This window comes from Podarcis liolepis (genome assembly GCF_965112155.1).
Source record: "Podarcis liolepis genome assembly, chromosome: Z".
In the NCBI taxonomy this organism is placed as follows: Eukaryota; Metazoa; Chordata; class Lepidosauria; order Squamata; family Lacertidae; genus Podarcis; species Podarcis liolepis.
In genome coordinates, this window is record NC_139570.1 from 20,284,685 (window position 1) to 20,303,775 (window position 19,091).

The window sequence follows — 19,091 nt, forward strand, 5'->3', positions numbered from 1 at the left end:
GCAGATCATGGAGGGAAAGAAAGCCCATTTTGCACTGCCTGTGCTGACTGCACAGCTTGTACTCCCAGGTCCCACAAAGTGCTATCTCAGCCAGCAACTCAAGCATCTGGGCCACTATTAATTTATTAATTTAATACAATATTAAGTTAGGAACTCATACGTTTGAAGTCAAATGAAAAAAAATCAGCAGACCATAAAAGGGTGTGTGTGTGTGTGTGTTCGTAATTTACAATTCTCCTATGGAAATGAAAAATTTAACCTCAGCACTCTGGATATCAGGAGACTGAAGCTACAGCCAGGATATTTATCAGCAAAACAGAGATTTATGCTCTTGCTTTTATGGGTTTAAATCAAATGCCCCACCACTCCTGTCACCTCAGGGTCACACTCCTGATCAGTTCCACCAAAGAGGCACCCCTATTTCATTTTTTGGGTACTCATGGGCCACAGGTCAAAGCCAGATATAACTACACGCAGTGCTGAATCCCCATCTCATTTGTTGCGGCTCTAATAGAAATCTCATTAGAATACATACATGTTGCAGTGTGTCCAGATACAAGAAAGTTGGGAACTAAATGAATTAAGGAGGGTGACAGGACTTGAGGAACCTAGGCAGCTTTTCTAATGAAGATTGTTACAAAAACACTGAAAGTAAAAAGTCCTTAATTCATTTGTTAGGGCATGTGTGCAAGACGTCATTCAAAAGACCAAACCTACCATTTTCAAAGTGAGATATCTAGTGATGGTGATGATGATGATTTATACCCCAATCATCTGGCTGGGTGACTTTCAGCAAAATATTAAAAATAATAAAATATCAAACACTAAAAACTTCCCAATATAGGGCTGCCTTCTGACGTCTTCTAAAAGTTGTGTAGTTCTTTATCTCCTTGACATCTGATGGGAGGGCATTTCATAGGGAGGGCGCCACTGCTGAGAAGGCCCTCTGCCTGATTCCCAGCAACCTCACTTTTTGCAACCTCCAGAAGATCCTTGGAAGTGAACCTCAGTGTCTAGGCTGAATGATGTGGGTTGTGATACTCCTTCAGGTATCTAGTGAGGGTACCCAACCCAAACACACAACCTGAACTTGATTCACTTTTCAAAACATTGCATAGCATGAACTATCAAAAGCTGTCAGCGCAGGAGTAAACTGCATGAAAGGACAAGTCCCTACTCTGTAATGGTGATTATCTGCTAACTCTGCTCTCGTGCAGCTAATTCCCTTATTTTCTGAGAAACCACACAAAATAACCTGTAGGGGTGGTCACAATCATGGCTAGCGTGCTAGAAGCCACATGCCAACATACTGACTAGGCATTCATATATCCCGTTTCTGTGGGACATTCTGACCCATTATACTGAATGGGAAGCTCTTAATGAAACCACAACTCATGTTTCAGAAATTAATTGTAAATAATATCTTTTGGTTGGTTACAATGGTATATCTTGGTGTTGACTTTGAGGGAAATCAAGTGTTTTTATAAGATAACTTTACACCTTATAGAAATCCCAAAGCAGTTTAACAATAAATCACTCTTTCCTTGGACCTGAGAATTGTAGTTCTGTGGTGGGAACAGATGTCACCTAACAACTCTTAACACTCCTAACAGTTCCCGATTCTTTGGGGAAAGCCATGCCCTTTAAAAGTGGTATGATACTGCTTTAAATGAATAGTGCAGATGGGGCCTTGCTCTATAAAACATTTATAACATGCTTCTTAAAGAAGAAATTCACAAAGGGTATGCAGACAAATAACCAGTACAAAATCATTAAGAATAACCACAATTCAAAATTATATTTAAAAACAATCCAGCACAGCAACACAATAAGTCTTCCCAAGCCACCAGGCATGTCAAAAAGTAAGAACAGTATATTTCCAAGGACACAGACTTCAGTTAGGGCTGGGCGATGTCTGGTTTTCAACATTGTAACATATCACCAGCTAAACATTGTGATATATTAATATGTCTGAAATAAGGATGGAACTATGTAGAGGCAACGGGACGCAGGTGGCACTGTGGGTTAAACTACAGAGCCTGGGACTTGCCGATCAGAAGGTTGGCGGTTTGAATCCCCGCGACAGGGTGAGCTCCTGTTGCTCGGTCCCTCCTCCTGCCAACCTAGCAGTTCAAAAGCATGTCAAAGTGCAAGTAGATAAATAGGTACTGCTCTGGCGGGAAGGTAAACGGTGTTTCTATGTGCTGCTCTGGTTCGCCAGAAGCGGCTTAGTCATGCTGGCCACATGACCTGGAAGCTGTACGCCGGCTCCCTCGGTCAATGAAGCGAGATGAGCGCCGCAACCCCAAAGTCGGTCACGACTGGACCTAATGGTCAGGGGTCCCTTTACCTTTACCTTATGTAGCGGCAAACACTTTCCTTGGTGTTTGAGTCTCCCCCCACCAAAACCAATAATATTTTAAAGTTAATAGAAAAAAAGAGTCATTTCTATAAATTATTGATCAATGGAGATTAATAAAACACATCTGCAAATGGCACTTTTACCAATTTATTATTTCCCCTCTTCTGGCCTGTTTCAAGCTATGCCGCTAGGGGGTATCAAAATATTTTTTGTGGGAAAAGAAAGCCTGTTTAGTAGGTATTTTCATTGCATGTCTGCTCTTCTAACAAGTTAAAATCATGCTACTAAATGTTATTCTTCCTTCCTTCCTTTCCTCCTCCCAAACCAAACCATTTCATCCTTTGTTTCCCATGCCATCAGCAATTTATACATTTTAGAAATTAATTTCTCATCGTATTCACATAAACCTACTTCAAAGTTTGACTTTTGCTCTGTAAATCTATTCTTTAAATCCTTTTTATAGATTTTGTTTAATTGATGATATTGGAACCAGTTACCCACTAAGTTTTGTATTTCGTTGAACTTTTGAAGCTTACATTCATTATCCTGAAAACTCAATAAATCTCTATAGCCCATAAACATCTGGTTGGGCATTGTAAGAACACGATGTTAGCCTAGATGGGCCACTAGCTTGGTCCGGAAGCTTCTACTTATGTTCTGAGAAAGTCAGTAATGGAACAGTAAGACAAAATTTTGCATTTCCGAAAGAAAGATCAGAAATCAATACAGAAATGGCTTATAACCTGAGTATCTGAAGGACCATATTCTCCAGTACAAATCCTACTCATTTATTCATATCCATATCATAGTCTCTGACAGGGTCTTCTCACTGATTGTGCCCCGTTTCAAAGTGTTCTGTCTGGCACCCACACTTTTAATTTTCTTTTTTTAAAAAAACCACACACCTGCCTTTTCCCTTAAATCATGTGGATGTCTTTTGTTATCATTTCTGCTTCCTTTTGTTATGCCTCTGTTTTTATTGGTTTACCAGCTTTGAAATACATTGTATTAAATTGTGGGTTGGGGTGGTAATTAAAAAATCAAGTTGCTTTGAACGTGGAAAGTGGAAAAGCAGGTAGAAGTGTGTAGAACAAACACTCAAATTAATAAAGCAAGCTGAAAAATCTGCAACATGGACTCACTTCTCCTAAACTGGAGGTGCACTGGGTGTTAATTTGTTTCAAATCTCTGCATATATTTTGCATCTCATAGAATTTTTAAAAAATATTATTTGTCAAGTGGGACCTCTAGCAAAATGCTGCAGTGTGAAGTGCCTTCCCAAATTGGTCTGTTTTATGTCTGCAGTTTTTAATCCTTGCTGGGCTTTTAAAATCATTTTTAACACTGTTTTATGATTGGTTTTCTGTTCTATTTTATTTACGTACACTGCTCAGGGATTCCCTACAGTGCAGAGCAGTTTATAATTGTCTTATACAAGTGAGTGAGAGAGTAAATAAAAAGTGCTCCTGTTCAGGGTGCCAGTCAGCCGTGCTTTTTTCCGTGATGCTCCATTTCATACTACCAGGTTTTGAGATCACTACCACCAGCTCTTGCAATAGCCTGAGCATCCTCATTCCTCATGGAACTGTTTTTGCTTCTTCCAATACCCTTGTCCCACCCTAATTTCCCCTCTTGGTATGATTTGTCCTTCTGCAAATCTTGGGGTTCCTCCCCATGCCTGCTGATATCTCTCTTTTATGTATGGATTGTGTCATTTAGGGAGAGAGAAGAATTTGCCTTTAGTGTTGTTAAACACCACCTCAATCTGCACAAGATTCCAGGCACTCACCCAGAGTTGTGTTTCCACTGCAAAATCAAGGCACAGTGGAGTTTGCTGTGTCTTAGAAACGTGGTTTGTTCACACACATTTACACCTAAAACCTTCCACAGAGGGGGCACAGAACATGACACCCCAAGAGTGTCTCCTGCTAGTCCTATTGTAGCTTCAAAAGCTTGGGTCCAAAACAGCAGCCAGCCACGGCCCCCAGCCTCTCAGAGCAGCCTCTCCCAGCCAGCATGCATGGAGTTCTGCCCACTTCCAGCTGCAGAAAACAATTCTTCCCCTTCTGCTTCCAGCATCCCCTCTGTCACCCTGGAAACCTCCATTTCAAAAGCCTCATGCAAAAAGCACGTTTTTTTTTACTGTGGTGACATCTTGCCCCCTGTAATCCTGGCAGCCTCCCCCTTTCTTGACCGATGCTGAATGCCTCACCTTTTGTCAGGATAGTGACTCTACTATCACCCCTCTAAAGAAGCCTAGCTCCTGAGGAAGCTGCCTTGACTTCAAACCCCATATTTACTAATTTCAGAAAATATGGGGAGAACCTCGCACCCAGGAATTTTAAGGGATCCTTGCCCCTTGCAAACCCACAACAATATGTTGGATTAGATGCTAGATAACAACTTGCATGATTGCTACTGTTCTGTTAGACAGGACTTCTTCCATTTTAAAGTTTTCTATTAAATTTTCATTATATTGCAGACCATTGCACCTATTTTATGACTGCTGTGTTACCTGGTTTTTTGCATGTGTGTTTGTGTGTCTCTGTGTGTAAATTACAGACTAGTTGCATTTAATCAATCTTACAAACAGTATTCAGAGCATTTAACAACAGACAAAATATTTTCACAGAATCACAGACTTTTATAGTTGGAAGGGACCATGAGGGTCATTTTGTCCAACCCCCCTGCAATGCAGGGATCTTTTGCCCAACATGAGGCTCAAACTCACAACCCTAAGAGTCTCATGCTCTACCAAATGAGCCAGGGGTCAGCAAACTTTTTCAGGAGAGGGCCAGTCCACTGTCCCTCAGACCTTGTGGGGGGCTGGAGAATATTTTGAAAAAAGAAGATCAAATTCCTATGTCCCACAAATAACCCAGAGATGCATTTTAAATAAAAGGACACATTCTACTAATGTAAAAACACTCCAATTCCCAGACTGTCCGAGGGCTGGATTGAGAAGGCAATTGGACCGCATCCGGCCACTGGACCTTAGTCTGCCTACCCATGATTACTGAGCCCAACTTTTCTTGCCACGTTAACAATTGGTGCACTTTCTACAGTCATTAAGGAAACGTATGTATCTATCAATATAAGGAAATTGAGAACATGTCTACAATTGTGCAAGTAAATCCCATTGAACTCCACAGGTTTTACTTCTGAGTAGGCATGCATAGGCTTGCACTGCAAGTCTTGAAGTCCTTTAGCACTATAATGCAACCTCTTTACCCTTTTTAACCTTCACATATTTTATTTCACTTAGCAGCATCTCACATTGTTGTTCAACTGATGTGTGTGTGTGTTCTAATCTTTGAAGTATTTAGATCTTTTGAATTATTTTGGGAAGCTTTCTTGACTGCTTTATCTCCCATTTCATTTCCTTTAATACCCGCACAAGCTGAGATCTATACAAAAATGTCATTGTTGCTGTGACATATTACCATATTAGGGACATCAATAATTTCCAAAGCCAGACCCTCTTTGGTGATTGAAATTTCCAGGATGATATCAATGGCACTTAAAAGATCTGGAAAAGTGACAGATTGTAAAGGTTGCACTTTAGCAATCTAATTCAGTGCCATCAGAACGTCAAATAACTCAGCACTGAAACCTGATAAGTAATCTAACAGCCCAACTGCCTGAATTGAAATTTATACATACAGGGTAGGTGAATTGTTCCAAATCCAGGATACACACACACACACACACACACACACACAGAGAGAGAGAGAGAGAGAGAGAGAGAGAGAGAGAGAGAGAGAGAGAGACTGGTTCACATGTATGTATATTCAACACTTCGTAATTGCAGTTTTAAGTATCCAACTCAAGTGTGTGAACGATTCACACATGCAACAGGATGAGCTCCTGGAATAGACTGTACCACTTCAAATACCAATGGGGAAGTCACTTTTCTGAATACTCCCACTTAAAAACTTTCTGCAAGTAGAAAATAACATTCCTGGGACGGGGCTTTTCCCTTGCTGTGATAGGTTGTTTTTGTTTTGTTTTTTCTTTCAAGTTTGGCATTTTAAACTGGAATGGGGAGAGCATATGATATTGGCACACCCCCAGTCCTTCAGTGAGAAGAGGTATTATCCACTTTGTCTCTTTAAGGAGTCACAAAGCACTTTCATACAACGTGTTTGTTGAGGTCTGCGTACACACTAGGGCTGGACAATATATCAATACAGTGGTACCTCGGGTTACATATGCTTCAGGTTACATACGCTTCAGGTTACAGACTCCACTAACCCAGAAACAGTGCTTCAGGTTAAGAACTTTGCTTCAGGATGAGAACAGAAATCGTGCTCCGGTGGCGCGGCGGCAGCGGGAGGCTCCATTAGCTAAAGTGGTGCTTCAGGTTAAGAACAGTTCCAGGTTAAGTACGGACCTCCGGAACGAATTAAGTACTTAACCCAAGGTACCACTGTATATCATCCAAAACTGGTTTGAAGTCCATATTGTGATATCAGTTTCATAATTTTTGACCTCACAGTATATAGTGAATCGTGTGTGTGTGTGTGCGCGCGCGCGCGCACTATGCAAAAAAACCAATGTGGGGGAAATCCGTGAAGCCAGCCAATGCCTCGATATAGCTCCATCCTTATTTCAGATTTTGTGATTGATACATTGGTATATCATGATGTTTAGCTGGTGATATATCACAATTGAAAACCAGATATCACCAGGCCCTAGTACACAACATACATTTGAAGCACACAATTTCCCCCAAATAAACCTGAAAACCATTGCTTAAGGGTGCTTGGAATTGTAGCTTTATAAGGGGTAAAGTATAGCTCCTAAGATTCTTCGGCAGATGCCATGTCCTTTAAATATATGGATTGCATGCAGCCCTAGTTTTAAATGGGTTCAGTTTTCACAGTTGCAAACTGTCAAGAGTAGGAGGGAGCAGAAATGCATTTGACATAATATATCATTTGGACCAGCTTGCCAGCAGTTTCCAAGGTATTAGAGAAATCCTGCAGTTGACCCTGTAACCTTTTACAATCAAGATACCAGGAAAGTAACTTTAGACCAGGGGTGGGAACATTTGGCCCTCGAGATGTTGCTGAACATTCATATCCAGCCATTGGCCATGCTTGCTGGCCCTGATGGGAGTTGCAGTTTAGCAACATCTGGAGGGCCAAAGTTCCCCTACTCCTGCTTTAGAACTTGGGACTGGCGCTTTCTCAGTTGTATGACCATCCCCACTCATTTCAATGGGGATTTATTTTGCAGGCAGACCTGCTCCTTCATTCTAGAATGGTTGCTTGAGATGAAGGGTACAATGGCATCCCCCTCCCTCCCAAATATTGGAGTAGCAGCTGACTCTAATCTAGTTTAGGAAGAGGCCTTATACTGAATCAGGCCATTGGTCCTTCTAGTTTATCTGCACTGACTGGCAGCATATCTCCAGGAATTCAAGCACGATAGTCTCCCAGCCTGTTGAGATGCCGGGGATGAAACCTGGGACCTTCATGCAAAGCAGATGCTCTATCACTGAGCTACAGTCCTTTCCCAAATATTGATGATGGAACAAGCATCTTCCATCCAACAACAGCAAGCTGAGTTGAGGGTGGAGGGCAGACTGAGTAGAACACACAGCTTTGTCCTCTTAACATTTCACTTTCTAAACCCCCAAGCATCTACCACCTAAGGTAGTCATCTCACTCTGCATATTTGTAGGACCAACCAGCCAGCATATTCAAGAAGTTTGGATCAGGGCAAAGACCTTCAGTTTCTGCCTGTCTGTTGAGCATTCAGTATTATACTAGCATTTGCTAACCACAGTACAACTGCCAACATTGGGTGCATATTCTTGTCCTTAACTAGAGTATTATACACTCAATGCTGTAAAATTCTGAGTCACAATGATCTAACTACTTCAAGCTTTATTTTTCAGAGGCCATCAGTTAAAACTAAAGTATGTTCGAGTTTTTTCCCTACTGTCTATAAATACAACACATAAAAAGTCCTTATTACAGAATGCTTTATTAACATCAGCAGACAGTCTTACAGCGTGATCTATGGATGATCGATTTGCCTGAAAGCCACTTTAATATGGAGGAAGAAGATTGTTCTTCTCCAGAAAGAATGACAGCCGGCAATAAATCATCTCCTCCATCATCTTATATAGCAATGAAGTTGGGGGACAACAGATCATAAGGACCTAAATCAGAATATGATCCTATTTTCTTTTTGAAATTGAAAAATGAAAAAAGATCTTTCAACCATTCTTGAGACTACCAAAACTACAAATATAATTATTACAAAGAGCTGAGCCGAAACTTCGCCCAGTTTCCCACCAATGTATTCAGTAGGTTAAAAAAAAAAGCCTATCTTTTTGACGATTCTTGGCTTTCCTTGTGAAAATGGTGGCATATTTGTTTCCATTGCCTTCACTTGCTCTTGTGCAAATCGCTTTCATTTGCTGTCTGTTTTTGGCACTCCTTCTGATAATGGTCAACAATTCATTTGCATTGTTTTCACTCTGTTATTGTCACTTGCCCTCACTGACATCGTGACACAGTCAAACTTGATCTTCATGGCAATCAATTATCTCATTCACCACATTATCCCCGATTCTGTCCGATCACCCATGTGACTATTCCAGGAAGGAGTAAGCTGTACTTTTGGAAGGGGACATCACTGAAAATGTACTATCCAAAGAAACCCATAACACCAAATGCCATTTTAAAAAGTAAATGTTCACAAAATCAAAGTGTATACTGAGGTAAGCATTTCTAACCCACCAAAACCACTAGTTTCTACTGGAAAATCACAGTGAGTCAAGGGTAATGAGTGTTGTGCCCTCCAAGTACTGCTGGTCTCCAGTTCCCATCGTCTCTGGCCATTGGCCAACAACATCTGGAGGGCATTGGTCTGCCAACTCAGCTTAAGTTATTACTCATATGTTGAACTATGTAGAAGTTGCCAAAGTAAAGTAGCATTCAAGCCACATTCCCATAGCTTGCCTGATTCTTTCTCAAATATTCCCAGCTCAGTTTAGGAAAGAATTTTCTGGGCTATGTCTTAGAACCTAGTTGGAACACCTGGGGAGATGTCCCCTCGTTAAATCTGCAGGAAGGAATAGCAGGCTCTTTTGTGACAAAAAGGCACTCCCTACTGTTTTACTAAAGTTCTATAATAAGCAATATATTTAGGTTCTGTTTAAGGCTTTTTTAAAAAACACCCTTTTACTAGATTTATCACACTAAAAAGCGTTATTGAGATTTTGATTTTCTTCATAACTTAATGCAATAAAGCCACTTAGCATTGCCTTATCAAGTGCAACTAATTAACAACAAAACAGATATTGTTAGCTATAATCATCCTATGATCAGCTATATGAATGCTGAATTGGCTTTTCCAAGTCTCATTCAATACTCTCACTTTAAGTACCATATAGATTTTTCTGCCTTCAATAGCATCGTACAGTTATACAAGTTAATAATGCATATGCATTTGACTGGAAAATTACCTCTTCCTGAAGAACCATCAAACCTGTCTATTGACATTTTATAGAAATTAAAAGTAACACATACTTCTCGGCTAAACGACAAGCTCACCCAACCCATTCCTTTCCATCTGTGAGATGATAGAATGGGTATACATATGCTCACTGTACCATTGTTATTTTTTATCTGTTTTGACATTTATATCCCACTTTTCTATGATAATTCACATTCAATACCACTTACAAAAAATATGAAACATATAAAAAACAGTACTAAAAAACAAACAACACAGTCAGGCATAGAAACTTTCAAAATGAAAGCTTAAATCCTTAGACTGAAACCCTTCCACCCAGCCCAGAGGCATTATGGGAATGACTTCCCGATTTCCAGCACACTATAGCTGCCCCACACCATCAGAAAATTAGGTCAAGGGGCTGGCAGGCTAGATCACACCTGCAGGCTTGCAGTTCAACATTCGTGCCTGAAATATACTCGGAGCCGAGTATATTTCATGCTCTTTATTCAGCTCATAGTGGTGAGGAGGAATGGAAGTTCCCCCAGAATGTCTGCTTCATATACATTATTTACACAATGGGCCCCACGTGATTGGCTAATTCCAGGATTCTCCTGTAGGCCAATAAGGTTTGGATTCACTTCCACCTGAAGCTGGATTGGGTGGCTCCTGTGGACCAATCAGACTGCTGCATTCTGGATCCTATTGTTCTAGGACTAATCAGACTGCTGCATTCTGAATCCTATTGTTCTAGGACCAATCAGCCTGCTGTATTTTGGATCCTATTCAACTCAGTACATAACAGTGCCTTAGAATTTTGCAATGTCATATTTGGCTCCTGCCTTATACCGAATCAGGCCATTGTTCTATCTAGCTCAGCATCATCTATAGCGATGGGCAGCGATGCTTAATGGTTTCAAGCAGGGGGACATTCTCAGTCCTACCGAGAGACACTAAAGGTTGCACCTGGAACCCTCTGCATGCAGAACAGATGCTCTTTACTAGTGAGCTACAGCCCTCTCCACATTTCCTAATAGTACAACAACCAACCATTTTTACTAGGGCACTTGCTGCTCTGCAAACCTAATGTCACATTGCTATCACAGCGGTCACCTTGCGGGGTGATGGAATTCTTGGCACCGATTCCATAGAATGATGGCAGTGGTATAAACTAGCACCATCTATACTTAAAACTGAAGTACAACGATGTCTACTTTTAAAAGTAGACTACCCACCATATGTCACTACTGTCACTTTTGAAAAGCACAGTAAAATAGAGCGATAGTCAAAAAGACCACTGTCAATTAAGCAGAGAATGGCTTTGTCACTGACATTCCAAGTGCATTGCTTCTTCCAGCACATCAGGAAACTGGGTTTCTTAACCATTTCCCCTCTTTAACAACGCTACGTATCCGTTGGTCACCGCCGCCCCGCCCAGCTCAACTGCTTCCCTGTGCTCTGTTAATAGGGATATTGCTGCCCACTGTGAATAGGAATGCACAAATCTATTGATTCTTGTTTGTTCCAGTTTCCCACTTTTCCAATGTAAAGTTCATTTCTCTGTATTCAATATCATTTTGCGATAATAATGATGATGATGATGATGATGATGATGTTCTTGAAGAGTCATCAGTGTATTTCCCCTAGATGAAACTTTCATCAATCCACATTTTTGCAATGCCATTTCTGCTAAAAAATAATGCATTTCAGAATATTATTTTCACAAATATATGTATTGTTATGCACACTTTAGCATATGCATTTTTATACACAGTACTTAGGTGGAGAATTGCATTGAAAAATTACAAGAAGTGCAAATTTTGAAGCATGGCTGTGTTTTGGTTTGTGTATTGTTTCAGGAAGTGCAGAATAAGTAGGACTGCCTTTAAATGTGAACTGATCCAAATTCTCTCCCCTCGCCATAACCTATAAATTAGCTGCACTTAGATCCCATTGAAATAAATGTGTAAACTTAGTTACTTAACTTAAAGTTAAATCCTTCTGATTTCAATGAGATCTGGATGAAACTACTTGAGTTTAGATCCAACCCAAACTCAAGTAGTTTCATCTTTAGCTCACCAGTAGGGATCTTGGGGAATTCTGATGTAAAGCAAAATGGGAGTGGAAATTGCGGGTGTTTATTTATCCCATGTCTGGAAATCAATCCAGCAAATACACAATTGGTATTTGCTATGGTTGTTGCTTTCAGTCTACAAACATTACATAATTGATTATGTGCTGTCTCTCTTCCCAGTTCCTGCCCCATAGTTCCATTGCCTTTCCTTTGCATTGAAATGAATGAGGTGGAACAATGTAATGATAATGTAGCCATGCAAGTTATGCAATTACTTAAGTTATGTAATTTTTCCCCACAGTGGCAGTAGGACAAATAAGGACATTTTGGGCAGCAGACAAACTGCAGCAAAAGGAAAACAATGCTGCATGCAAGCAATACGAGTTGAAATGAAAAATGTGCTATTTTACATAGCTAATTAGTGTGATTCCAATATCTTAAACTGAAAATAATTTTTAAAAAGAGATTGACATTCAAAATCACTAAGACTAAAGCCCAGGGCTTCCATTCTTCCAGTGGAGGAACGGAATGATCAGTGATATTAAAATGGGGGTGACTTTTAAGGAAGGGATACATCCTCTGGGTCACCTTTTGTGAGACCATTACAGTTTTATGGCTCCTCTGGAGTTCCTTGAGAAATGCACAGAGCTGAGGCCAGAGCATCTGACAAGTTTTAATGTTTTGCATCAATTCTCAGCCATTATATATTTTTGGGAAAATAAAAAAGTCCCATCTTGAAGAAACACATAAAGGTCAGGACGTAAAGAAGATACATTTCCCCAAAGAGGAGGAAAGGTCAGCATGGTGGTGTGTGTGTGTGTGTGTGTGTAAGTGCATCAAGACTAGTGTGCCTTTTCAGCATACAACGATGATCACCTTGTAAGAAGTATATAAAACATGAATTAATGTGGCAGAGCAGACACAGAATACACACTCCTGTTCCTTGCACTATAAAAGAAAGTACACTCTCTGGGAAGTGTGGGTGGAGGGAATGACAGGGATATGTGCAGGCTGCAGAACAAATATCCCAGGACCAGTCCTGCAGTGCACCAGGGGTTAAATGACCCCCTTGAGTGGCACCATAAAGGAGTGGTAGCAGTGGAAACAGATGAAGACAGGCACTGCCTCAGGATTCAAAATGTCTTGGACAGTCACTGGAAAACTCTTGCATTAAATGTTATTTTAAGTAAAATGTCAAAAACCTCTTCACAACGGAGAATGTGCCCTGACTTGCTATCTATCTAATTTGTGTGCCACCCTGAATGTCATACGGCAAAAGTAGGGGTGTCAGGAAAAATCATTTTGTGTTCCACTCTATTCATTGCATGCAACCCTGTTTCTGCTCTGCTGCAGCGCTCCTTCTGCAAAAAGCTATGATACTTTTCTCGCTGTCTGCCGTAGCAAAATCATGTGACCTGCATAATCCACATGTAAGTTATATTGTGCAACGTTCCATAATTTACATAATTCTGTATTTGTAGACTGAAGTAGCTTAGAAATCCTAAAACTACAATTAAACAATAAGAATATCTGCTATCTAGGTGTTAATCTTTGATGGGCAACATCAAGGGTTCTGTAGCTCTCCCTCCCTAAGGCTCTTTTATCTTGAAGCCAGACTTGGACAGCACTTCAAATACAGGGCACCTTCCACTAAAAGGACCGTCTTCCGGAAATTGGGCACAACCTCACTTTACCCCTCCACCCACCCCAGAGGGAGGTGTCCCCATGCCCATTTGCAACAGATGAAAAATGGAAGTTGATACCTTTAATACAAATGCCATCATGGTGTTTAAAGATGAACTTGAGCTCTGATAATTCTATTAATCTGCCAGATGGCAATGAGTAATACAGTACAATTAATCATTCTGTCAGCTCCAGCTATCCAAAGCAAGCTGGTGTACATTTGAATATATACAAAAGCTGTTGACCAAGGACCTTACAAATTTTTCATGTAAATGCAAAGGGTGTTTATCCTTATCATGGTCCTTGCATATCACTTTCTTTCTTTCTTTCTTTCTTTACTTCAATGAATTTCTACAAAGTCTTTTTTTTCATGAATCCTTTCCTTTCTCTTTCCAAGGGAAAAAATATCTTCCAAAAGTGACATGACGAGAAAGAACATTTCTACTTGCGCTCACAAAAGTTGATCAAAAGTTTTCTAGGAAGCGCCAAAATATTATCACAGTATTTCTTTATTTTAAAAGGGGTTTATATGGAGTTAAACACTGTAATAGCAAAACGATCAAACAGCAGTACAGTACACAAATAAGGATTTACACAAATGATATAATTTACACCAGTGCCATGAGATTAATGTAATACAGCACCATCTTCTGAAAGTTCTGTTTTTCAGGCTGTGTTACCACAAAACCCCTTTTCTGAAGCTTGGCCTTCAATGTTGCTGGAGGGAAAATGGCCTCCTATTGTCCACCTCGGCTCCACAGTGGTTCTCTCAAATGGGTTGGCACTTGGAAACTGAAACTTACAACCCATTACAGTGCTACCTCGGGTTACATACGCTTCAGGTTACATACACTTCAGGTTACAGACTCCGCTAACCCATAAATATTACCTCGGGTTAAGAACTTTGCTTCAGGATGAGAACAGAAATCGTGCTCTGGCGGCGCGGCAGCAGTAGGAGGCCCCATAAGCTAAAGTGGTGCTTCAGGTTAAGAACCGTTTCAGGTTAAGAACGGACCTCCGGAACGAATTAAGTACTTAACCCAAGGTACCACTGTATAAGAAGAAGAAAAATCAGCTGAATGCCTTGAGGTCAGGATGGGATACACCTTCCAGCAGGATCTGGCACCTGTGAGTAGAGCCTCAGCGTCCTGGCAAAGCTCATCTGTGCTGGACACGACCTGTCTATCTACCTGGTGGTGGCATCAGCAAACAACCGTTTACATTTCCCACAATGCCCTGAAGCGACTTTGTGTCACAACATTGTGAGGAATAAAATAGCCACTTCTCACTGACATTACTAAAGGCCCACCAACTTAGGAGAAGGTCTCCTCAAATCTGAATCTCATCTTGGACCAGAGAGCACAACCAAGTCCTCTTTTTTTCTGTGTTCAGTCCACATATAGTTCATGCCAATGTGGTGCTGTGGTTAGGGTGTGAGACCTGGGATTATCAGGGCAGTAGGCCAGTCACACTGTCTTTCAACCTAACTTACCTCACAAGGTTGCTATGGAGAAATGATATGGAGGAGGAAGCCACGTATAGCACCTTGAGCTCTTTGGAGGATGGGTGGGGTATAAATGCGATTATTATTATTAAACAATTATGATAATGTAACCAGCATTTCCCAATAGGGTTGCCTGCCCTGCAGAAATTGCTGGACACCAGCCAGAGTGTCCAACAGTTATAGATGATGAGAGTTGAAGCCAAATAGCATATTAGAGGGCACCAGCTTGAGAAGGTTGGCGTAACCAAACTTTGAAAGCTGGTTTTGACACATATAGACCTCTGGCAAAGTTTTGATGAAATAAAACAATAATTCTTTCCTTGAGACAAGGCAAAATGTAATAACCGTTTCTTGGGGAAGTCAACCTATTTAGTCAAATTTTGTAGCTGACGGTGCAACTGTGTCTGTCAAGTCAGGTTGCATCAAAGCACCAGGTGATGAAAAGGTAATGAAATGTGACTGATAGTACTTTGGGGGAAATGGTTACATATAGTAAGGGGGACGTGTCAGCATTTTTGCTGGAGTCAGGGAGGAATGCTGGCTTTGGGGCAAGATACCTTCAAAATTAAAGTACTCTCCACCAGCAACAGTTCACTCCTGCTTAGCACTGATTTAGGTGCCTTGTCTGTCCATAGCTGTCAACTTTCAGATTTGAAAATAAGGGATCAGCAACCTCAAAAATAAGGGATCAACAGCCAAAATAAGGGATCAGCAGCCTCACCTGTCCCATGCACTCCTGTCTTCCACTGCTTCCTGCATCATGCTGGTAGCTTCAAGAACACTGTCCAACCATCTCGTCCTCATGGTTCAATGTTACTAGTGAGCAAAGTTACCCAGTCAGGATTTGAATGTTGGTCCTAACTTTTGGGGTTAAGTTTCTATTTAGCTGTCTATTAATACTGACAAACCGTATCTCCCATTCATCTCTCAGATCCCCTTTGTTATGTACTGAAGTTCTCACCCTGGGCCAGCAGGGGGATACTGTAGATAGTTATGCAAATGAAGGATCGAAAGTGACGTTCAGTGACTGGATAGTTTGTATGCAAATGAAGGATTGAAAGTGACGTTCAGTGATTGGATAGTTTTAGAAAGTTGCTACAGTTACATTGTTCTGGAGCTCTATATAAGCAGGCTGACTGAACTCTTCAGTTCAGTTCTTTTCTGGCCTGAATAAACAAGAGCTGTTTGAAGAATCGCTGTGTCATCTGATATGTTCGCCCACAACTTAACACCCTTGTAAATCTAAAGTACTGACCTCACCACATCCTGCAGTAAAAAAATTCCCCAAGTTAATTACACATTGTGTGAAGGTAAGTGTGTGAAGCTACAGCATTCCTGCTATCAGCTTAAGTGACACATTCACTCTCACTCTCTCTCATACACACACATGCACATGCGTGCGCGCGCACACACACACACACACACACACACACACACACAGAGTAGAGCCCCTCCGAGCCAAAGGCCCAAAGGCAGAAAGCCCAGCCAGCAGCCAAACGAAGCGATCAGCCTTCTTTATGGTCCAGCTCTCACTTCCATACATCACTATTGGGAAAACCATAGCTTTAACTATACGGACCTTTGTTGGCAAGGTGATGTTTCTGCTTTTTAAGATGCTGTCTAGGTTTGTCATTGCTTTTCTCCCAAGAAGCAGGCGTCTTTTAATTTTGTGACTGCTGTCACCATCTGCAGTGATCATGGAGCCCAAGAAAGTAGTTTTAAATTTGACTTTTAAAATATTGGCTAAATATCCTGAAACAATCTCAGTAGTTTGGGGTATATCATCTTTCATAGGGTATATCATGGATTACGACTCTTTGCAAGTAGATACTCTTAAGCTTCAAAGGAGTCACCAGTAGGTCTATCTGAAGAGAAGGCAGTCCACAAATCATATGGTGTATTGTATCTGTTTTATGCATACCACAAGAGCAAAGTCTATTCTGGAAGGGTATTTCTGGGAACCTTCCAGACAGTACAAATGAGGGGAATGCATTTAAATGGGCTAACATAAAAACTCTATGATACAAAGGGGCATCTAAATTATATTTTTTTTAAAATAGTTGGCCGTCATTCCATGACGAGGCTGCAGATCTAAGCAAGCAGATGAGCATACAGAGAGCCAATGTTCGCCTCACACCACTCATCTGTTATCGCAGTTCATTTTTCTTTTTCTAAATTCCCTTGTATACCGTAGTCAAGTAAAGCGGTCAGCATTTGGGGACACAAAGGACTTTTGACTGTTTCCAGTGGTAGGCCCAAAGAGCTGGTTCCTGTGCCTGGAGGCTGACTGGATGCACATGACCGCCAAAGGTGGAAGCAGCTGGAAAGACAAAATGGACATGAGTCATCCCCCGTCCTCACATTGAAGCCAGCTATCCTGCATCCAGATGGTCATGTGAAGAAGCTTTGGAACTTGAGGAGAGCGGTGTTGTGTGAAGGATGAGACATATTAAACCCTATTGCCACCCCCATCCTTCCTTGGTGGATGAAAGACAGTCAGCTGTTGGTCTCGGGCAGATTAACAAGGAAGGTTGTTTTTTGTTTATCTGCCTGGTCAAGGACAATTTACAGTTCAGTTACTCTGAAGCAAGGACTTGTTGATCCGAGCACGCTCCTGTTATAGCTCCAGGTGGAGGGTGATAGATCGAGCCGTCAGTGTGATAAAGTGCAGCCTATAGGCAGGCAATACACAATATAAATAAAACACCCGTAGATCTGTTGGGTTCAGCTATTTAACAACTAGCAGTGGTATGTAGGCGCAAGCATCCGTGGAGGAAGTGTTGAGGCTTGAAAGCCCACAGCCCTACAGGCTTTTTTCATTCAATGAATAAAAAGAAAAAGCATTTCGGGATCTTGCAGCCTTGCTCCTAAGCAAGCTTAAACACACACACACCTTTGCACAAAGTGCAAGTTCCATGGTGTTCACTGGGAATTAAGGGAAGGTCTGAAGTAGTAGAGCAGGTGCCTTGAAGGCAAAAGCTCCCAGACTCAGTTCAGGGCACAGTCCCACCAATCTCTGTCTGCCCCCAGCCGGCTACCCAGCCCAGCTGTATACCTTCTTTCTTACAACCAGTCCAGAAGGTATCACTGCCAGTTGCCAGAATCCTTCTCCTTAGCTCCAGCGTTGCCCTTGCAGAGCTCAGCAGAGAGGACAAAACTAGAATTAGTTTCCACCACCACTATCATTATTAATTTTAATTTTATTGGAATTTTATTTACAACATAACACAAACCCTCCACCCCCAATACACAAATCTACCCTCATTAAATGTGAACATAACATACAGTGAGCATAACATACAATAAAGGTAAAGGTAAAGGTAAAGGGACCCCTGACCATTAGGTCCAGTCGTGACCAACTCTGGGGTTGCGGCGGTCATCTCGCTTTATTGGCTGAGGGAGCCGGCGTACAGCTTCCGGGTCATGTGGCCAGCATGACTAAGCTGCTTCTGGCAAACCAGAGCAGCGCACGGAAATGCCGTTTACCTTCCCATTTATCTACTTGCACTTTGACATGCTTTCGAACTGCTAGGTTGGCAGGAGCAGGGACCGAGCAACGGGAGCTCACCCCGTCGCGGGGATTTGAACCACTGACCTTCTGATCAACAAGTCCTAGGTTGTTCTGTGGTTTAACCCACAGTGCCACCCGTGTCCCATAACATACAATACAAACAACCAAATAAAATACTTCCTTTATCCTGTATCTGGCCTCCTTATTTACTTCTTATAAACTGTTTCCTTTATGAATATAATCATTAAGATTTTTCTAATTATAACTTAAATATCCACAAAGTCTCCTGCAGACATTAATAGAAACAAGTCCAGGTATGTATTTTAGGGCACTGTTTAGTAAAGTATTCTCTGCATTTCCCCCATGCTTTTTGAAACTAGAATTACTTTCCTTTTCATGGTAGTCGCTCCACCTGCCCAACTACTGTTTATTTATTTGCAAAATTGTTTTCTATATACCATATCCTGAAAAATCAGGGTGGAGT

General features: G+C 41.3%; 1 long non-coding RNA gene across 1 annotated transcript in view; it reads left to right on the top strand.

Moving 5' to 3' along the window:
• Positions 1-18,660, top strand: part of LOC310698098 — a 384,750-nt gene extending 366,090 nt beyond the window's left edge. Inside the window, exon 3 of the long non-coding RNA XR_014521301.1 lies at positions 18,405-18,660. This is a non-coding gene — a long non-coding RNA (uncharacterized lncRNA). The remainder of the gene's footprint in view (positions 1-18,404) is intronic.
• Positions 18,661-19,091: the final 431 nt, after the last annotated feature.